Source organism: Megalobrama amblycephala, linkage group LG1 (genome assembly GCF_018812025.1).
Source record: "Megalobrama amblycephala isolate DHTTF-2021 linkage group LG1, ASM1881202v1, whole genome shotgun sequence".
NCBI lineage: Eukaryota > Metazoa > Chordata > Actinopteri > Cypriniformes > Xenocyprididae > Megalobrama > Megalobrama amblycephala.
Genome location: NC_063044.1, coordinates 44,952,543 through 44,976,509, shown reverse-complemented (window position 1 = coordinate 44,976,509; position 23,967 = coordinate 44,952,543). Strand labels below are relative to the sequence as shown.

Sequence of the window (23,967 nt, the reverse complement as noted above, 5' to 3'; positions counted from 1 at the left end):
AAATCATCATTTGTGTTCTACTGAAGAAACAAAGTCACCTACATCTTGGATGCGCTGGGGGTAAGCAGATAAACATCAAATTTTCATTTTTGGGTGAACTATCCCTTTAATGGATCTTGAGAGAGGAATTGTCATTGCTCCCTATGCAGGCCTCACGGAGCCATCGGATTTCAACAAAAATATCTTAATTTGTGTTCCGAAGATGAACAAAGGACTTATGGGTGTGGAATAAATGACAGAATTTTCATTTTTGGGTGAACTAACCCTTTAACTGACAAGTATACAGTTTAAGAAAACAACACTGTTTAAACAGCGTAAATTTGTATGACAACAGGGGGGAAATTAATCGATGTGCAAGTAAAATGAAATAATATACACTAGGTTACAACAATTTTAATGATTTGGCAATATTACTGATTTCCTAATGTCACACAGATGCCATAATAAAAGTCAAATACATAGCATTTGATTTAATCTCAAACCGGGCGGTTTCACTTTATTAAATCTGACCCATTCATGATCCATATTTATGAATTTTAAAATAATATTGTGTTCTAATGGATGCCCTATTTAAAATTTGTTTACATGAATAGTTTGATGTGCTTAATGTCATGAAAGTATTATGAAAATGTTGCAATCAAAGCTCTTCACTTTTAGGGAAACTTACTAGACAAAACCGATTCCTCAATCTTGTTCATTTGTTTGTTGACAGTGAATGCCTTCAGCATTGTGAAATATAGCCTACAACTCTTTCATCACAAGACAAAAACACCAACCAAGTGCAGACTGGGAAAAACCTAAATAAATCTACAACAATATAGATACAGACCAGCTTTTAGTCTGGAATTTGCCTGCGTTTTCACTTTGAAGACAAAGCAGTGGCACACAGTTGAAAATGGCTCGGCTATGCTGTCCTTTTGAAGGCACTCATTCTGCCTCACTAGGCAGGAAACACAGAAGTAGCTACCGATTGAAAGCGGATAACAACCTGGTTTAAATGTATAAACTTGATCAATATAGTCAAATCCTGATGTCAGGTCCCATAATTTACATACCATTTTAATTTGAGTGTGATCACACAAAAATAGGATGCTAAAAAAAACACGAGCAGGTAGAGCCACATTCCATTGAGTTCAGAGGTACAATACAAAGATATTTTGCATGTATGATGTTGTTGCCAAACTATGTCAACAGGTGTTTGTATGAGATCACAGAATAATGAGCCTTTTGTAACTTCAAACATTATTTATTTACTTTTGTCCTGTCCATTTATTAAGTTCTTAAATATAGACATACATCTTCTTAAAATAAGATTCATAGTCATTCCAAATATTATGTAAGACATATTTCTGCTTTAACAAGTTCGTTTCATCACAAACGTCCTAAAATAAAATGAGAAAGTAACAGCACATAGTGCTGGGGACAGCTCAGGCCTCAGCCTCTGTGGTATTGAGAATGAATCTTGTATGAGGCATGAATATTGATGATCAGTGGAGGTCCGGGGCCAGCTGCTTGTGAGCGAGTTAGCTGCAGTAGGACAAGGGTCAGTTTGGTCAGGCCAGTGGGCTGCTCTCCCCCCTCCCAGACCGACGAGAGCGAGTGGAGCCTGGGAACGCGGGCAGATGCATTGTGCTCGGGCAGACAGGGCAGGAGGAGGGGAACAGCTTTGCATGACAAATACATGGCTGGCCTTGGTTTTCAGAGACTCGCTTTCCAAACTCACTTAATAGTGAGCTCTGTTACGCTGGCGTTACATTTCAAAGTAGTCTAAATATTCACATTTCAATCATCAAAACTTTGCAAAACTATGCTTTGTGACAAATTTTGCATGCCACACACAATATTTGCCTTTCTTTTGGTTAGCTGTCCTCTTCTTTCGTCTTTACCTCTGTCCCCCTAATCCTCATTATTCACTGGACCCCAGATGTACCCAGAGTCTCACCAACAAGGGCGCTATTTTTCATTTGCTCTCGCCCAATTCCTCTACTACCCCATCATTATATTCAATCTCTATCTGTCTCTCACCCATCCCCCTAGAGTGACTCTCTCAGACAGGGTGCCAGCTGTGAAAGGGATTTGTCGGAGCTGAATTACACTCTGGATCCAACCAATTACCTGTCCGACTGTCCGCAGATCAGCCTGCACCACCATGCTTCCAGGCTGGATTTATCTATCAGACCACTATTCTGCAAGGCATTTATCATTTTCACACAGCCATGCACTCTGTCATTTATAAATGTTAATACACACTATTGCCTCATCCATTTTTGCTCTGCTGTGCTAGTTTATGGAAACAGCATCCTTTCTATTGAAATAGATATAATATAATTAATATAATATAATATAATATAATATAATATAATATAATATAATATAATATAATATAATATAATATAATATAATATAATATAATATAATATAATATAATATAATATAATATAATATAACGTTCAAAAGTTTGGGGGCAGCAAGATTTTTGAAATGTTTTTGAAAAACGTCTTTTATGCTCACCTGCTCCCAATTTTTATCACGAATACTGTAATATGGTGTAATATTACAATTTTAAAAATGTTTTGCATGTTAATATATTATTATATGCTCCAATATTATTCTTATTATTATCAATGTTGAAAACAGTTGTGATTTTTATTTTGTGGAAATCGTGATACATAGTTTTCAAGATTAAATAGAAAGTTAAAAGGAACAGCATTTATTTGAAATAAGAAATCCTCTGTAACATTATAAATGTCTTTACTGTCACTTTTGTTCAATTTATAACATCCTTGCTGATAATATATCCTATTATAATGTTGTGTTATTATATAATCTATCAAAAAAGCACAAAATATATAATCAACAAATATTATATTATATATATATATATATATATATATATATATATATATATATATATATATATATATATATTATACACTCCTCACATTTTTGTAAATATTTTATTATATCTTTTCATGTGACAACACTGAAGAAATGACACTTTGCTACAATGTAAAGTAGTGAGTGTACAGCTTGTATAATAGTGTAAATTGATATAAATTAATTATATTATACAGTACAGTCCAAAAGTTTGGAACCACTAAGATTTTTAATGTTTTTAAAAGAAGTTTCGTCTGCTCACCAAGGCTACATTTATTTAATTAAAAATACAGTAAAAAACAGTAATATTGTGAAATATTATTACAATTTAAAATAACTGTGTACTATTTAAATATATTTGACAAAGTAATTTATTCCTGTGATGCAAAGCTGAATTTTCAGCATCGTTACTCCAGTCTTCAGTGTCACATGATCCTTCAGAAAGCATTCTAATATGCTGATTTGCTGCTCAATAAACATTTATGATTATTTTCAATGTTGAAAACAGTTGTGTACTTTTTTTTCAGGATTCCTTGATGAATAGAAAGTTCAAAAGAACAGCATTTATCTGAAATACAAAGCTTCTGTAGCATTATACACTACCGTTCAAAAGTTTGGGGTCAGTAAGAATTTTTATTTTTATTTTTTTGGAAAGAAATGAAAGAAATGAATACTTTTATTCAGCAAGGATACATTAAATCAATCAAAAGTGGCAGTAAAGACATTTATAATGTTACAAAAGATTAGATTTCAGATAAACACTGTTCTTTTGAACTTTCTATTCATCAAATAATCCTGAAAAAAAATATTGTACACAAATATTTTGTACAATTGTACACATTAAATGTTTCTTGAGCAGCAGATCAGCATATTAGAATGATTTCTGAAGGATCATGTGACACTGAAGACTGGAGTAATGATGCTGAAAATTCAGCTTTGCATCACAGGAATAAATTACTTTGTGAAATATATTCAAATAGAAAACAGTTATTTTAAATTGTAATAATATTTCACAATATTACTGTTTTTACTGTATTTTTAATTAAATAAATGTAGCCTTGGTAAGCAGACGAAACTTCTTTTAAAAACATTAAAAATCTTAGTGGTTCCAAACTTTTGGACTGTACTGTATCAGCTTGTATAATAGTGTAAATTAATATGCTGTACCCTCAAAATAACTCAACACACAGCCATTAATGTCTAAACGCTGGCCACAAAAGTGAGTACACCCCTAAGTGAAAATGTCCCCTAAGTAAAGTGTCAATATTTTGTGTGGCCACCACCATTATTTTCCATGGTGCCTTAACCCTCTTGGGCATGGAGTTCACCATAGCTTCACAGGTTGCCACTGGAGTCATCTTCCACTCCTCCAATGCAACATCACAGAGGATGTGGTGGATGTTAGAGACCATGCGCTCCTATATATATACATCCATCCATTACAATAAAATACTGTGGTATAGTGATCAATAATATCCTATCAATAATAGCCTACAAAACAGTTAACTTGCAAAAGACATAAGATGGTCTCTCATATTAGCAGCATATTATGGATTATATGTTCAATTTAACAAACATTTTAAACATGACAAATTTGATTAACACTGCAAAATATTTATGGAGCTCCACGCTTTCACATTTAAACATTTATTTGTGGTGATCTCACAGCTTGACTTGTTTTAGATCCACTCCAGTCACGTAAATGCAATATAAAGATGCAAATGATGCTCGGAAGAGCGATCTTATTGTCATTCATGAATGCATGCAGCGTATATTTTAGATGGAGGCATTTTTACCTAGAGCTCCTACAGCTCCATTCAAAAACTTTGCTCCGGTCCAAATGAGACTCATTTGCATGTGCCCATGCCGCCCTCATCTCAATAATTCACACCTATCTGTGTGATGTGTTTCATCTGCAAGGCATGCATGAGTTTAGACTTGAGAAATCTTCTAGAAGTCTCACACTGTGCTTTCAGTCTTCTGTATGGAAAAGTATTTTTAAAAGTATATGTCATACATGCTTCAAAGATGTCACTTTAACTAAAAGTAAATCCTGGAACCCTGAGCCATAATATTACAATTCAAGATTCAAGAAAACTTCTTTCATTAAAACAATTTCTATGCATAAAGATGAATTCTTTGATAAATTTTGCTAATCTGATCTGGCTTGGGTCAAATAATATCCATAACATAGATGGATATCCTTGTGACCAACATTGTTGTATCTCACAGGGGGTTGTTTCTGTGGGCAGGGGTAAGAAACAGCTCTCCCTGTGTAGTGCAGTGAAGGTTAAAATAGGGTTTGAATGAACTCATACCATGACCATATTCACTACAGTAAATAGAAACTTTGACCTGCTCTCTTATAGCCCTGTAAACACCCTTCACTGCCCAAAAATAGTTTTTATCCCCTATAGCAGCAGGCAGTAGTTGATAATGAATGAACAACAACATGTACAAATGATTAGGTAATTTACAACCTGGAAATATAAATGGAATGGAATCAAAATAAAGAAACTGAAACAAAACTGAACATAAAGTGAGTATCATGAATATTCACCCCATTTCTCCATAACAGCAAGTTGGGCCAGGTAAATGCTCACCTATGTTCATGTGACATGACAACCTGGAAGTGACTTTTTTTTTTTTTTTTTTTTTAATGAAATGTTTTATCCAGCAGCATATATTTGTGTTAGAGATGCCCCCGTCCCAAAGAGGGTCTTAAATGAGCTAAAACAGCTTCCTCTGATCAAACTAGCAGAGACCAACACAAACCAGCCTGGAACAGCTTTACAATTCATGCTGGCCTAAACTGCCCTTTATAACAGGAAAATTTACTAAATTAACTGCACGAGTAACTAGCCGGAATGTTTCTGACAACTGCATGTAGCTATATGTATTAATTAAATATAGTGCAAAGAATTGTACTGAAATAAACTGCTTTTACCAGCTGCTTGAGACGTAGTAGATCTACTATTTTAGGTGCATTTTAAATATAAGACCTGAGGAGAACTGACAAAAAAAAAAAAAAAAAAAAAGGAAATGCAAAAGCACATTGGGAGCCCTAATGATGCCTCTCTCTCTTTCGACAGCCCTCATGGCAGTTCTAATGAGCAGACCACTCATCTTCCACAGCCATCTATCATACTTTCCGGCAGAAAACTGTCTTCTTTCATTTCCAACCACACATGAAAGAGACCTGGCCACATTAAAAGCAAAGATAGTTTTTGTCTTGCCACTTTACACATTGGCATGATTCACAGACAGAAAGAAAATGGCCAATTTCACCTCTATTTGACTGTGAGAAGCAAATGAGTGAATAGCAGCACTATACTGTTAAATTCATTGTAAAAAATAAGGCAGTGTTTCAGATATTATGAAATGATATTGATGCCGGTGTATTTTACAACTTATATGACCAAACAGTGTATTCCACTGAGTGATGTAATGTTAATCAAATTTGCTTTCTACCTTAAAATGTACTAATAACCACCATAATAATACAAGTGTTAAAACAGAAAGCCACATAATGTATCCAAGTTCACACAACACTATTTACACAAGAAACAGAGAAAAAATATTTATACAAAATCTAACCATATGTGATGTGTCATACAATGACTTTTGGGAATGTCCTTTTACTGTTTTTTGGCTGTAAATTATTTAAAAAAACAAACAAATTTGACAGTATTTTACAGTAAAATTACAAATAATACATTGTTAAATCATTTAAATATTTTCACTGTATATAGTATGGTAAGTTGGTTAACCAATTCACTGGTTTTTACTATATCAATTTTATATATTTTTTTAATATATATAAAAATGTAGTGTATGCTTACAGTCTATTTTACAAGTTTCTATAGATAAAATGCATCCATTTGTCAGAGGGGGTTATTTTTGCTCTGCAGGACAACATATTACCTTCAAACTTTAAAAATGTATGCATGTCCAATAATGTGCTTGGCTTTACCTCCTATTAATCTTTTATTGCATAACAGTGCAGCAGAGCGTGTGTATTATATGGAGCCATGAGCTTGGCAGGGTGTCTGGTAGCAAATCAGTCTCCTCACAGCCCCAGATCCTGAATACCATCCATGTGTTTTTATTTAGTATAACAAAAGACTTCACCACAGGACAGGCTTCCATGAGAAACATGTAAAGAGGAGGAGCACAGAAAACTCTTGACATGTTAATAGACTTGATTAGCATTAACATTACTGGGATTCCAGAAGGAGCCAAAAAGCTCTACAGTTAACTACTTTATTCATTTGGATGCAGTTTGATTCAATCATCAGGCTGCCACAGTAAAAAATGATTTTGATTTTAGATAAGTTGTTTTCCCAGTCAAATAAAGAGACTTAATCACATGTGAGGACTTAAAGGGACAGTGCCATGCCAGCATGACTTATTTTCTTCTGAGGAGCACAAAACAAAATGGTTTACAGAATTTTAAATAATTCTTTTTGTCCATCAATGAAAGTCAATGGGGTCCAAAACAACATTGCAGTGGTCCCCACTGACTTTTATTGACATTTTTTTTTTTTTAAAAAGTATGTTCTTTTGTATTCCACATAAGAAAGAAAGTCATACAGGAGTCAATGATGACAGAATGTACATTTTTGGGTGAAAAGGTCTAAACTGATTCACGGTCCTACAATGGCGAAGGATCCAAAAATGGGATATACTGCAGGAATGATAAAGTCAGGTATCTTCCCTTACTGACTGATCCTAAAGCGAGCCATGAGGCGGCACGACATGACGGTAATTATTACAGACAAAAAGGTGGCTAGAGAGCGCATTACTGGATCCTGATGTGAGCACGCTTTCATGGTGAAATATGCAGAGCGAATCTGTGAATTATGAGCTGTAAACGCTGGAAAAAGAAACAACCAGCACTGGGGTTGGTTGGATGTTGCCCTGGCATCTTGCCAATTGCTCATTACCGCAGAACCCGTGTGCAGTTGGGCCAGCCAATGTGACGCCCGTTGCCATGGCAACAGCAGAGCAGACAGGCGATGTAATGCATCATATTTCAGCAGACCAACTCAATTCAATTCACACAGATCCAATCTTTGGGTTGTAAGTGGGGGGTGAGCGCAGGCAGTGGAAAGCTGGTACTACAGAAATAAATTGCTATGAGACCATCAGCTTTCCATGCAGATTTTCTTTTAACGCTGTCTGTTAGAAACTGAAATATTCATTGTCCTGCACAAATTGGTTTTATTCAAATGCGGCTGTTTGCCACGGAACATGGCGACAATAGTGATGTGTGCACATTTCTTTCCCTTATTCAGCTATGTCAGAAAAACATCCAGTATATATCTGATGAACTGAATACAGCTTTTCTTTTATTTCTTCTTTTTTGTATAAGAATTTTTTTTGTGGCCAAACTAAAAAATGTCCAAGTGATGTAACTGTCCAGAGACTGAAATTCTCATAGCCCATGGAACTGTATGGAAAAAAGTTGTGATATTTGGGCACAAGGATATAGGACGGTCCCAACATTAGCCATAGCAATTTTGAAATCTCTAACCCAATCCCTCTAGTGACAACAACTGTCTAAATTTGCATTCATGTTTATGTTAATAGCTTTTAAATTTTAAGGGCCAATACAAGAAAGGGACAATACAATTGCACCCTATGACATCATTTTTCGTCATGAAAATTTTCCCGCCATTTTGAATTTTCTGAAAAACCTACTTTTTCTAACTCCTCCTAGACCGAATGTCAGATTTTCATGAGAATTGAACCAGATCATCTTCAGACCATGCTGACATAAAAACATGGAATTCAAGTTGATTAGTCAAACCGTTTTCAAATAATTTGCACACAAAGAGCACGCCAAAGTGGACGTGAGGTTATATATCTGAAACGCTTAACCGTATTCAGACCAAACTTGGTGTAAGTTATGACAACCATGACCTGAGGGTTTAGAACCCGCACAATTTCGGCACAGTGCCAACTAGTGGTCAGGAAATATATTTTTGTTTTACCAAAAATCATGAAACTGCTCTGTTTAGATTCGGGGCAGTTTGTCGAGTTGAACAATACTTAATTTTCCAATGTAGGCCATTTTGGGTGATTGCCATTTTGAATTTTGTCGTAAAATGCTTAATTTTACGAACGCATTGGCGTATCATTACGAAACTCGGTAAATGTCACCGATACCATGCCTTGAAGGTACTCAAAAAGTTTTGAGACAGAGCTACCTAGATTCATTTCTCCTTTTGTAATGAAACTTGTCTAATATATTCATTGGGGCATGCCGAGAACATTGGTACCAATTTTGCCATAGTCAGCCGCATTTCCTGTCCGCCATTTTGATTTCCTTAAAAAAAAAAAAACTCATTTTACAAACTCCGCCTAGACCGTTTGTCCGATTTTCGAGTTGGATGATCTTCAAACCATGCTGGCAATAAGTAATGAATTTTGTGTTGATTAATTTCTTTATATAAAACTAGATAAAACGGTTTTCATATACCTCATCAGCGAATTTGATGGCATGATGCCAAACTGCATCTGAGGTTGTATCTCTGGAAAGATTTTACATATTGACACCAAAATTTATGCGTGTAATTTTCACATAACACTGACCACACCAGATCAGCGCCACCTATTGGTCAAAAGTAATAAGCAATTATGTCACATTTCAAGAGATTGTATTTATGGACTTTCAACCATTTTGGCTAAAATAGTCTCCAAATGTCTTTACTCATTTTTGCAGTTGGTCTGATGCTTGCTGCCTTGATTTTTAGCTCCTCATTCTGCCTCTGTGGTGTTTTAAATATGCGGTGAAGCAGATTATCATTGTGATATAACTAACATGCAGGAAGCAGTTTTGCTACAGTGTGTGAAAAAAATAAATAAAACTAATTGACAACAGAATGAAATGCTGGAGATCAGTATAATAATGAATAAAATAAAATAAATATTAAATAAGTATTATATTAAAATATTTGGATCTTATCAAAAGGCCTATACACATACACACGCACGTTGGGTTTTCATGTTTTATGGGGACTTTGATTTTTATACTAACTGTATATTCTATACCCTAATCCAACATTACCCCTAAACCTATCCACCACAGAACACTTCCTGCATTTTTACATTTTCAAAAACATCATTTTAGTATGATTTATAAGCTGTTTGCTTCATGGGGACCAAAAAATGTTCCCACAAGATCAAAGATTTCTGGTATTGCCATCCTTATATCCCCTCAACATAAGGTTTACCACACACACACACATTTCGAGTCAAATCAAATTTTATATTCGAAATGATATAAAGCAGTAAAAAACTGCTGAAAGATCCATGCTTAAAGATCTCAACAAAAGTAAAGAACTTGACTACCTTGGTCAGGTATCCAAAATGGAAGCCTGCTAACATCAACAGCTTGGAGAGATCTGAACCTTTTGTAGTTCTCCCACTGAGACTTCAGTCTCTGGGTGCAGTAGTGGCATCAGGAGGGCAGACAGGCACACAATGGTCTCACACCTGAGCAGATGCTTCCTAATTACAGTGAGCTCTTCATCTGAACTACACTCATTATAGACCAAATGCTACGATACTCTACTTACAGCAGATCGCAGGGAGATTCGGTAGCTGTGAATTTCCTTTAATGAGCATCTTCACCTCTAAATCTTTATAATGAGTATATCCCAGGTATTACCCTGCAGGTAAGATGCTAGCAGATGCCCTGGTTATAAGACATCCCCTTTCTCTTTGAAATCTCTTCAGGACACGTGAACCAGAGCTGGTAATGAGATACTACTCTTATTATCTCCAAAACCATTATATTTTATAATCAAAGCTGTATTTTAGTGGATATAGTTAAAATGATACAACCAAAAGTCTAGTTTTAAGTGTTCATATTTATAAACATTTCTAATTTCAGTAATATACATAAAGCCCACATTTTGTCTTATGTTCCCATTACAGGCTGACTTTAATTGAATTAGCTGTGTGTGTGTGCATGACTATTGGCTTGAAAACGCCTAGTATGGAAAACAATGTCCATCTGAGATGAACCTCAGACACAAAGGTTTTAACCCATAGTGGAAAAACAGCATTGGATTCCTTTCCAGACCTCTAAAGAGAACAGGGATATTTCCACTCCGTGTTTTCTCCAGAGCATTGACATACTGAGCAGCGATAAGGCTGTACAGGAGAAGATTATTTATTTATGTGAAGGATAATGTTGCACACCTCCACGTCTTGACCGTGGGTACCGACTCAAAATGATTCCGAGTTAATTTCCTGGCGCTATCAGGTTTTCAATAATGCAAAGTCACTAAATAGACTCGCAGGGGCACTAATGTATCTAATGTCACACAAATTATCACGCAGGAACAAATATCTAATGTCTAACAAATTATCATGCAATAAACTTGCAAAAGACTTGTCAGGTTTAGGTTTGTTTTATTTTAAAATCTGCTTTAAAATGCACGGTGAAATGCTTGCCATAAATGGGACAGTAGCAGATTTACTGTTTACATACCAGAAAAAACAAAGAATGGGGAGGCAGACAATCAGACATGATGCCTGCTGGGCATCACAAACTGTTGTCCGTCTGCTCACTTTCTCAACAAGATAGCCAAACAAAAGCAAACACACGCTGCAGTACAGCTGTCAACCTTTAAGTCCCTTCAGCACATCAGCAGCCAATTAGGAATTAAAGTCTGTTCAAAATCTTTTTTTTTTTAAGGCAAAAAGGATTTATCCTTTGCCGTCTATGACATACCACAATCCTGTGTCCATTTTGGCGATTGATGTAAAAGTAAACAGTAATATTGAGAAATATTATTACCATTTAAAGCTGCAGTCCTAAAGTTTTGCCTCTTTGTCACCATCTCTGTTTGAAACCTGCAATTGCAGTTATTTGCGGAATTATCATCTTTACGTGGATTGTGCCTCGGCACGACTCCTCAGCGTGGATGAATCTAATGTTTGCTGTCAGTCACCACAATGATGTGGATACTGTACTTTGGAATCACAGATTGTAGTCTTGAAGTATGACCAAAGTAAGAATATTCACTGGAAAATGTCATCTGAACAAGTAACATGTCTGCCACATTTGTTCTGACTGAGGAAAAAAAAGCATTAATAAATAAAGCATTACATTAACTCAAATTACATAATCCGTAACACGTAAAGATGACTTTTTTTCAAGTAACTAGTAAAGTATTGCATTACTTTTAAATTTGAAACATAATGTCTGAGTTACTTTTTCAAATAAGTAATGCAAGTTAGTTTGTTTTTCCATTTATTAACTGACATCTCTTCTGTCCCTAGAGAAATTGCAAGTGCAGAGGAGTTGTGTGTAAACATGATGGCTACTGTAGATCTAAACTAAACGTGAGCATTTACTCAACTCACTCGCAAGAAAACAGATTTAGTGTTCCTCACAATGAATAAAAACAGTAAAATGCAAATACAGTTTACACAAACCAGCAATAATTAAATGTTAAATAACACAATACTTTATGCGTTTAATCGCATTTTATTAACCAATGTCTTTGCTGCTGACCTTTAATGATACAATTCAACCATAATAAGCAAAAAGGACTTTAGATAAACATCACGTTTAATTTTTTTGTGCTGAAGTATGTTTAACTTCCTTCTCCTGCATCCTATTCTTCTGTGATCTAGAATGGCAGCACAGTTGAAAGGTTTGTTTGAGCAGCGCCCTCTACAGTACAGGTGTGAATTTGCATTTCCTTCAGCCTGAGGCTTATTCATTTCACTTTCGGAGTGAAAGGGCCTTTACATTTGCCAAAAAAAAAAGAGAGAGAACTTTTGTGTTTTTTATTAGTAACAAGCAAGCCCAGCCCAGCCCAGGTGAGAAAAAGTATCGCAAAAGTACTGTTACTTTCCATAAAAAGTAACTAACACAATTAGTTACTTTTTTTAGGGAGTAACACAATATTGTAATGCATTACTTTAAAAAATAACTCTCCCCAACACTGTCAGTGAGGGCCTGCAGACTCAAGCGTTTCTATCCTGATAATGAGCCTCTGGTGTGCAGGTGTCCCGTTGCAGAAGCCTAGCCTGTCAATGGTCCCTGTTTACACCTGGTATTAACACCCATCTCAGGTGATCCAATCACAAGCCGTCAGATGATGCCGATTGCATTTACACACGCTGACCGCTAAAACGGATGCCTGCAGTGTGATTGTTTACTGAAGGCAGCCAGCTACAGGATCTTCAGACTGTTCAATAGGCAATTGCTGTTTCCTTAAATACTAAAGCAATTACAGCAGCAATGTATTGTGGTTAATTATAAATGAATGAGAATCTACTCCAATTGAATGAATGGAAGCAAATCGTTACATAATTACCCCTCTACAAACAACACCCCCTGTTTTAGGAATAGGGGGGTCATGATAGCCCACAAAGTATAATATATACGGCACACTAGAGAGGCAAATGGTAATTCGTTATGTGTAGCTCTGCTTGGCGGTAAATAAGCCTGTAATAATGAAACAGCTTTATGGAGCCTCTTCCGTCTGTTCGCCATTTGTTGTTTTTCCCTTTCCAATATCTGTTACTCCTTTTGTTTTATTTTGTTTTGATTGGCTTGATTGATCATGTTCTGCTTTGCTGACTATCAGCTGGGCCACACATCACATTTAGAAAGTGATCTCAGACTTTTGGACTGCACTGTATAGCTTAACAAAAAAAGCAAAACAGTACCATTCAAAAAAAAAAACTTTAAGAAATTAATCTTTTTATTGAGCCAGGGTGCATTCGATTTTTTCCATAAAAAAAAAACCTTACCAATGAACTTACTTTTAATTGTTGTCAACTGAAAGATTCTGATTATGAAATGTATCAACCTGTACACAAACCTGTAGACATTAGAGACATGTTGGGTCTGAGAGGACATTGGGCAATTAGCAAAAACACTTATTCCACTCCCCAATGCTATGAGCTGTCCTGGCCAGAGCTTTAAGCATTGTGTTCAGAAGGCTCGGGTTGGAATTAAAAAAGGAAAACAAACAGGGCTGACTCCTCAGTGGGATTTTAATTTGGCACATATTCCCCTAATCCATCCTCACTGTGGGGTGCGCACGTGCTGCCTGGACAATGGAGAGGCCACAGCTAGGGCTAATTATGTGTTGTTAGATGGAGGCCTTGATATGAGCTCTGGCATGAAGTGTTTGATTTAATCAGACTGAACAGGAAAAAGAAGCCAGACGAATGATTTAAAAAGAACGATGAGTACATTCTTTTGTTCCATGGGGAAGAGTTATTAAGTTAAAAAAGAAGCAGAAGTGCAGAACTAATACTTATACGATAGATATATGGCATTTATAAGATGCATGTAATAATAGCAAAACTTTATTTTTCGAAAAATATTTTTAAATATTAAAAAAATAAAATTTATAAATGTATGTACAGACATCATTATCAAATTTTGATTTTTTTTTTTTTTTTAATAAACACTGGGTGGGAGGTTTGCATAATTTTACAATTGTATGGAAATCTGCAGAATTCATGAGTTGGCCTACTTTAAATCTGTGCCTAATTGAAGTATTAACCTATTGTATAAGCTAAGCAGTTGTTTACACAACACCATTTTCAACTAAAATCGGAAAAAAATTTATACATTTTGGCCGTTAATTTACACGACAATGGCATTTTGGTGGCCTGAAAATGCAAACTTTTGAAAACGGGTTTCAAAGTGGAAGCTTTTGAAAACGATACCGTTATCATCTCCGTGTAAACTGCAAAAACGCGAATTTGTGAAAACGGTGACGGCATGCACGAGTATAACATGTTTGGTCTATCCACCTTATTTTTCAATGCGGAAATAAGGTGTTTTCTGTGAATGTGCAAGACTTAAGGCCCTTTCACACAGGACGCGGTATGCGCTGCGCTATGAAACCCATTTGTTTCAATGGCTTGCGCCGCGCGAGAACTGCGTCGACCAAAGCGCAGACGCAGCAGAGCGCAGCTTGCGCGCACGCCGCATCAAAGTTCAAAATAGTTCAACTTTTGCCGCTGCGCTCTGTGACTATTACCCGCGCGACCAATATCAACGGGGCATCCAAACAATCGGAAAGCAAAATGGATGAACTGCTATTTACTGTGTTGGAATTTCCAGAGCTATACAATACAAGTTTGCTGGTCGTATAGAGACATCGGGAGAAAAGCTGTGTCATGGAGACATGACAAACACTGTCAAGCTGCTCTTTTTCTTCTTTTTTTCTTTTTCTCTTTTTTCAAGCAGGGCTATTGCTATTGCTCACCTCTTAGCACGGGAAATATACTTTGCTGCTGACCGAAAGGTGAAACAACAATCAAATGACTACGTATAGAACTCCCGGTACAAGTTTGGAAAACTCAGCCTACTGTGCTCTGGCCAGCGCAGCGCAAATCGCTTTGTATCTGAAGGGCTGCGCTGAACCCAGCGGCGAGCGCAGCACATACCGCGTCCTGTGTGAAAGGGCCATAACCTATTTATTATTAGTAGCTATAGGGAAATAACGAGAAGAATATCAAAGTGCAGTAATCTGTAAAAATAAGGTAGACAGACATGCGCGAGGCGAGTGCTCTGTAAAAGAAGGCATATGCGCAGGCGCGTAGTCTTTCTTTACAAAGTGACATTGCCAACTACTTGTCTGGCATCCATGATACAGCGTTTTTAGTTGTTGGCATGGATCTGTGTGAACGGGGATAGTTTTGATAACGTTGTCATCTGTACAAAGAAAAGATTTTCTGTTTTTAGTACATCGTTGTTGTGTAAACGTACCCTAAGATATCCAATAATAAACCTTTTCCCCCAGGATGGGATCTGGTGTCAGGTGTCAGGCACTGGGTGAGGGGCTCACATCCTTTCACTAGTCTGGACCTACTAAGCAGCCATTTGGCAGTCATTGCACTTTACTGCTATTAGATTTAACAGCTGTGGTACTGGACAGTATTTTGATGATGACACATTTCCAGTTGAACTTGTTTATCAAGGCCTTTTCTCCTGATTAAAGAAAAAGGCGAACCGGGACACCACTGTGTGCTGAATCACTCTCGGTGCCCTGCAGCTGACCATGATTTGGCCTGAATTGTTATGTATGATGTGAGGTCTGGCTGAAAAGAGAGACAGTGGCAAAGCCACACCATCCAGCTACGGCATGCATGAGTCCAAACAAAAGAAAGATTAAAAGAGGTTCATTCTGTATTGGTGTGGGTATTAGCAGTCAAGGTGAAGCCTATCTGAAAGAGAAAGTTTGTCCAAAACTGATTGAGCAAAGATTGTACTCACCCTCATGTCACTCAAAACCTGCATGATTTTCTTCTGTGGAAAACAAAAATAGATATTTTGAAGAACACTGGTGTCCGAACAACACATTTCTTAAAATATGTTCTTTGGTGTTTGGAACAATGTGAGGGTGAACAAATGACAGAAGTTTCATTTTGGGGTGAAATATCACTTGAGGCATTGATTGTTAGATCGATTATGTTCCAAAACAAGCTTAAAGGATTAGTCCACTTTTAAATACACTTTTCCTGATAAATTTACTCATCCCCATGTCATCCAAGATGTTCATGTCTTTCTTTCGTCAGTCGAAAAGAAATGAAGGTTTTTGAGGAAAACATTCCAGGATTTTTCTCCTTACAGTGGATTTCAATGGCTACCAACAGATTGAAGGTCAAAATTACAGTTTCAGTGCAGCTTCAAGGGCTTTAAACGATACCAGATGAGGAATAAGGGTCTTATCTAGCGAAACGATCGGTCATTTTCGGAAAAAAAAACAACCGTTTATGCTTTATAAACAAAATATCGCCTTGAACGTACTTTCCGCTTCCGCATTCTTCATAACGCTTACGCTGAATGTCCTACGCCTTCCCTATTCAAGTTACGGAAAAAAACGAAACTGGCGCCGCGTTCGAATAGGGACAATAATCCTGGAATGTTTTCCTCAAAAACCTTCATTTCTTTTCGACTGATGAAAGAAAGACATAAACATCTTGGATGACATGGGGGTGAGTAAATTTATCAGGAAAAGTGTATTTAAAAGTGGACTAATCCTTTAAGCCAGTGTTGTTATTGTTAACTAAAACTATTAAAAATCATTTTCTGTAATAGAAATAAAATAAAACATAAATATAAGATGAAAACAAAAATAGAAATGTTGCAATGGCCACTAAATGAAAATAAAAGAAGTTCAAAAGTATAACGAAGTACTAGAACTACTAAACTTAAAAATTCATAAAAATGAATTTAAGCTATATAGAAATATCTAAAAAACTAAATAATAATAATTAAAAAAAACTACCAAAAACTAATATTAACATGAGAACATGTGAAACAAAATGAAAATATAAAATAAAACATAATTCCACATATTAATAAATAGCATAATACTAAGATATCACTAAGCTGGATTTAGGTTATGTAGTTGTCTATAGTGATTCTGACTGGTGCAGACAAGCCCAGATCATTCCCCCAGTAGCATGCCAGAGGCAACATTTCCTGACAGAAAGACCTTCACATACCAACACCTTCCCATTCAATGGAAGCCTTTTATTTAACATACTTCTAACTGAGTTCAGTGAAATTTAACGCATACATAGTACGCAGAAGCCACACAGCACCATGTTTCTCTATTGTAATGGACCCTAGTGAAGAAAGAGCCAAAACATAAAAAGACAGGTCTGCAGAAATGCAGTCATTTCCCCCTCACAATAGGATGTCATCAGCCTCTCTTCCTTTTGAGATGCTAATTCACATGCTGAGCTGTATTTGATGCCCAGAACCCTATAAGTGACTATTAATCAAAAAGCACTTCAGGGCTGTGATCCACTGTCTCAACTGTCCACACTCCTATGATAATTAAATTAGCACCAACCATAGCATTTCACCCGCTCAACATCTTCAAAAATAGCACATGATTTTGCTTAGCAAACGTCTGACATGTAAATTACAGCTCGCAGAGTGTAAAGCCAGTCAATATGCTTTTGAGGAAAAAGGCTTAGAAGAGCGCATTTTGCAATTTAACAAAGAAAAGCGGCTCGCTTGTACCTCGTTAAGGTTAATAAAGCTCAAAAGTTTCTGAAAAATGTATATAGAGTGAACTATGACTTTTGAAGTAATCATTTTATAGTAAATAAAACCTGTCATTGCACTAGCAGAAGCAGCATTAGCATATTTAGCACAATGATGAGGTATTGAGTGATGCTAACATTCAGAAAGTCAAATATTGGTCCGACTTCAAGACTTCCTCGGCTCTCTAGAGAATATTTCAGTCTAGACATACCCCCCAACCTCCCCACTCAACACACACTCGCAAAGTAAAACAGGACTGGGGCTAATGTTGTTCTGCATTATCACCATTGATTAAAATAAGCCCCTGCTCTCTTGCCAGTTTACAGCTGAGGTCCCGGTCTGGGTTTTATGAAGTGCTAGCTACTTCATTTCATTATGGTAACTGGGTTACATTAGTTGTGCACAGCTGTAGGCAGAGGAAAAAATCCATCTGTATGCCAGTTTCATTTTCTCTCTTCTCAGCCCCAGGCGTATACAACATCTCCTCATCCACTCACACACTCTGTACGCTCCCTTCTCCTCTTTCTTCACCTCATTCTCAACCCTAGATGAGTAAAATGTAACACTCGTATCATGCATGATACCCATGAGGACCGTGCTTATACAAAGCACACATGAACAGGAACACGTTACAAATGCCAAGCCTGATTACATTTGATTTGATGCATGTGTCCTGATTATCTGCTCTTATTTTACAATGAATCTGCCCATGAAATAGAAGTTAATTCACAGAGTTCTACAAAAGTGATCTTCCTGTCTTGAAAGAACATAAATAGCTTTGGAAGAATGTGTTACACCTTCGGTTTAGGAAGGCCAAACACACCTCACGTGTCACCAACCCCTCTCGTGTCCCACCTGCTTTAGTCTCATATGAATGTTCTTCAATATTTATCACAGTACTGAATAATTACCATGTTATCTTCACCTTCAAGGTATTTGAAAGAAGATACTACCATGATACATGTTTAAACAATCTAGTACATTTCCAAAAACCATGGAAATACTTTTTTGTTTGCGCAACAAAAAATGGTTGTTTCCATTCTCCACAGAGAAACAGATTTTTTTAACAATAATGGTATATTACTATATAGGTGTCCAAATGTGCTCATGGAGGGTCACTGTCCTGCAGAGTTTAGCTCCAACGTGCCTCAACACACCTGCCTGGAAGTTTCTAGTATGTATAAGACCTTGATTAGCTGGTTCAGGTGTGTTTAACTGGGGTTGGAGCTAAACTCTGCAGGACAGTGGCTCTCCAGGATATAGTTTGGAAACCCTTGCTATAGACTAATATCAAAGACTATAGAATAACACAAGACGTGTCACTCGTATTGTTTTGAATGGGAGAAAGTGTAACGCGCAATATGGCGGAATAAGTCCCGCCTTCTAAATAAGAGCCAATCGCCGACTGGTAAAGTCATTGCGTCACTGCAGCGGCCGTTAGAATCACCGGTTTCTATAGAAACAGTCAGACGCGCGCCTCCGAAGAGACGCGCATTTAGGTCTGCGCATGCGCATTAGTTTGATCCAGCATGAAAAATACAGTTTTTTTGTCATGATTCAAGCGTTTAGAAACTAAATTTATGAGCCGGTTGTTGTTAGATTTCATTGGTGATTTCAAATATGAAATTTAATCGTAAGTTTGGCGAACAGTTTTGGAGAATTTGATGTTTCCCCATTCAAAGAGATTGCATGATGCCCAGGATGCCCGAGAGGCGTTTCAAAGATGGCCGCCGAGTGAAATGACTTGTCTTAAAGGGACTTTGCTAATATATAAATAAAATACAAAAATATTACAAAAATAAAGAAGAAGTGTAATATATAGTGTTGTACACTTATATTCAATCACTGTTGAGCAATAGTTTTATATTGAACCATTTTTGTCCTATTTTGCAATTCATGATTGGATGAGTAGATCACTGCCTTACAAAAGAACTGAAGAACAATATTTTACCTGTATCTTTTCCCATTTTTTTTTAAACTTAGTAATGTTGTGATTCATCTTAGATCTGGTTAGTTTGGTTCATTGCTTAGAACCTTGTAAAATGGGAAAAAAATGAAAAAGTGGGTGGCAAAACATGTACATTTATTCATTGCAAACGTTTTTACCCAAAGCAACTTACATTGCATTCAAGGTACACATTTTATCAGTTCTTGCTTTCCTTAGTAAACAAATTAACCAGTTGTGATAAACTAAATGTGACCTGTCTTGAACAATTAAGATTGTCAAAATGAATTAAAGTCACTTTGTTTATTTATGTTAGCTTCCCCAACCTCAGACTGGGGATGTAACAAAGATAATCAAAAAATTTAATCATTTTACATTAACACTGGCATAAACTAGTGGCACCAATACAAATAACAGTTTCATTAAAACCAAAAGTAAATAGCAGTGGTCTCGTAAATAGTCCTGGCTAGACTTCAGACAAAGAGTGTATTGTTTGAATTTGATGCTCCTTGGTGTTCGTATGTCTTGCTCTGCTAAACCGAAACTGATCTGAGCCTAATGAGCTCACCTTTGACCCCATCACACTTGCCCGTCTGATCTGTTGTCTGAGCACAAAGTAGCCTTTACCCTTGACCGAACCTTTGCCTAAGAACTACTGACCTATTGACTTCTGCATGCACATAAACACACATACTCATAGATAATCACTCTCATTGTTGAAACAGAAGTACAATACTTACCTAAACAATGTGCATATTAAGTTACATTCAAGTCGTAAGGGAGGTTAAAGGTGAAGTGTAACAATTTCTGCAAAACAGGTTTCCCCAAACACTCACAGTCACATAGTCCCACCCCAAACTCACACCTTTGGTTGATGCTTGGCTGGGCTGGTCAGGCTGCTCAAACACACAGAGCAATGTTTTAAAATCGCAGTAGAGCCACAGTATTTCTTAGGATCAACCTGTAAATGGCTTACTTTTAGTTGACTCTGCATATTCAACTGGGACAGGATGGAGTATTTAGACATCGAAAAAAACGATACTAACCTATATTCAATATTAACAGCAGTCCTTCCAAAACCTAAACAATGAACTAACAGCTTTCCTCTCACTAATGACTCAGACCCAAGCCAACATAATCACACACAGATCATTTCCAATGGTTACAATACACATGGAGGGAAATATCTGTCAGAGTCTAATAAACACTGGATGTGCAAGACAAGCAAAAATTTTGTTAAAGTTAAAAATGTCATAGAAATAAAATATGTTTAACATGTACAAACTGTAGTGCATCTCATGTATTTTTTGAGTTTGTGCTATATTGCTTTAAAGTAAATGCAACTTGTTTCAATATTTCCTTCATAACAAAAACACTGAAACTTTGAAACGCAAATACATTTTGGGGCCTCTGCATACTCCTACACATTCAGTCGGCCACGTCTGCAGTCCAAATTAAACAGCACTTAGGACTTGGCGTCGTTTTCTTTAATCTCCATTTCCTTAAGGCCATGCACCAAGTGGATGTGCACAGTGCAGAGAGAGTGTTTGGTTTGTGATGATGTCATGGTTGTCATGGAAGTGAGCTCTCTCTTTTCTCTTTCTCATATTACAACACAAACCTCTCTGTGGGAAAGTGAGGGCCGTTTTCTCAAGAACCGGGCTGTCTGTACAATGGCCAAAGTAGAGCTGTTCCTGTCTTTGTGCGCGGCCAAACACTAGCCACTTTTTGTTTAGCTGGGACATGCTGCCACACTGGAAACTTGACCAAATTTCCCCAAACATGCCACCTGTTAGATGGACCAGCAAATCAATACCCACCCACTGCAACACAGTAGAGACCTCCTTTAATCTAAAAACAGCACTGACCAGCCACTTAATACCAATGCATTTAAAAACAGGGTCGGGAGTAAGTCATGAGCAATAAAACAGGCTTTCCGCTGTTTCCAGATGCGGTGCTGTTTTGTCTGCCGAGCGCATTAATCACAGTGTGGACTGAGTGATGGCACTTGGCTGTAGCTCTGTGCAACGTTTGGCTGCTGTAAGGAAGATTCTGAGCAGGGATGAAAGACCTCTCTGTATTTAGAGTCGGGAGGCTGCTGGGAGCGTGCCAAGCTGCGATCGGCTCATGTTCTGTAACGAACAAAAGCTCAGTGCTGCCTTTATGGCTTTAAACAAAAACACAGGTCTCTGAGAGAAGCAGCTATTCAGGATGTGTGGTGTGAAGTGCTGGTGTACCAAACCTTGGACATGACTAAAGGACATAGAGTTTGGATGAACTCTGTTCTTGAAAACCCGAGGATCAGTCGAGATGGTTTACGTACAACAGTGCCATACAAGCTTTTAAAAACAGGCTTTATTGACTGGGTTTTGGCAAGATATGCGGCTGTGTGAACAGTACTGCACTGTTGGTATTTCTTGCTGGCAAAGACAGCACCATGGTTGGGATGTTTTTAAACAATCCCTCATCACAATGCTGAAAATAGCTTGAATATTGAGGCTTGTAAATCTGTCTTGACGGCACTGTATACACAGTGTGTCCAAGTGGGGATTCTGCACATTCATAACAATCACTGCAAAAGAAATTAGATTGAAAACAGGACTGAGCTCTGGATGAATGACTTTCATTAAAATATTTCACTGATGACTGAATGTTCCAAGCTTGAGGGTAAAAATTTTCCCCCCAAGATAAAGAAAAAGTTGGGATATTTTCTCCAAGTTTCCTTTTACTGGTGTGAATTAAATGTTATTAGAATTAAAAATGATTTTAATCACAGTCGCTAATGTGTTCTCAGTGGTTTATATCTGATAGGCTTGCTAACCTAAAGTCCCTTTCAATGAAAGTCTGTTCACCCGGCAGCCATATTTGCAACTTGTCTGGGCAGCTATTTCGGGCATCTAAGACCAAGTGCTATCTATTTGAATGGGCGAATCCTGACATCTTAAAAACTGCTTGGTGAACTCACACTCAAATAACATATTTCAAATCAGCAACAAAATCTGACATGAACTGTCCCATAAATGTTGCTTCTTATGCTCAAACAGCATTAAAAAAGCTAATTTTTCAGGCTAGACGAGCCAATGCGCATGTGCAGTCCTAAGCGCAAGTCTCAGGTTTCTATGGGAACTGGAGCTTCTAACGGCTGCTACAGTGACGCGATGACTTTACCAATTAGTGATTGGCTGGCGGGACCTATTCCGCTATATTGCGCGTTGCAGTTTCTCCCATTCACAACTAATAGGAGTGAACCGTCTTTCTATATCTATAGTCTTTGCCTGTTCTCAATGGTTTTTAGCATGGTGCTATACGCATTCTCAGCAGTTGCTTAAGGTCCCGATATACTTCAAGTGAGATCGAAGAACGAACTGGTGTAACATTATTTCAAACTAAATCAGGCCGAAACGAAGTTCGTTTGGAGTTCGAAACAGCTTGCCAAAGCGAACTTTACAGAAGAGTTCACTCTGGCTGGTAAACACCTTCAAACTATGAACTAACCTTTGAACTAACTACGTGGCGATTACATAGTAGGTAGGTGTGCTCTGAGGCTCTGCTTACTTCTTAAAGGGGCTATAAGTAGAATTCAGAAACCCTTGTTATTAGCAACACCGATGGCCATTAAGTGAACTGCAGCCAGCAACTTATTGCTCATTGGCCACACTCGTTCATACGTAACATACAAGAGAATGAACGTGAACGTTCGAGGTCCTGATATACTTGCACCGCCCACACTGCTGAGAGAGACGTTTAGATGAATATGTAAATATGTGCTGCATGCTTTCTTCTAATAACAAAATAAACACAAAAATGTATAAAAAGTATACTTAAAACTAAAGACTATATTTAGAATTAATTCCTATTCTTTTCGTTCACGGCGTAATGTCGTAATTACCATAATTACGAGATTTCAACTTCACGTAAATAAAAACTTCACATCTTTGTAGTGCTCGTAATTACAACTTGAAAGCTGGGAATTTTGTAAGCTCCTACTTGTACTACGTGCCCACTGTATCAATGACCAATTCATTTAGCTGTTGATAGTGTTGCCATAAAAATGCAAAATTCCCAGTTTGAGGAAATAAACAGCTCCGAGTAG

The 23,967-nt window shown here is 37.1% G+C and overlaps 1 protein-coding gene across 2 annotated transcripts in view; it reads right to left on the bottom strand.

Annotated features, from left to right (window-relative positions):
* Positions 1–23,967, bottom strand: part of LOC125271270 (trinucleotide repeat-containing gene 6A protein-like) — a 67,139-nt gene that overhangs the window by 33,322 nt on the left and 9,850 nt on the right. For both annotated transcript variants that reach the window (XM_048195384.1, XM_048195377.1), the window contains exon 3: positions 16,145–16,177. The gene's annotated coding sequence lies outside the window, so the exon portion shown is untranslated. The remainder of the gene's footprint in view (positions 1–16,144; positions 16,178–23,967) is intronic.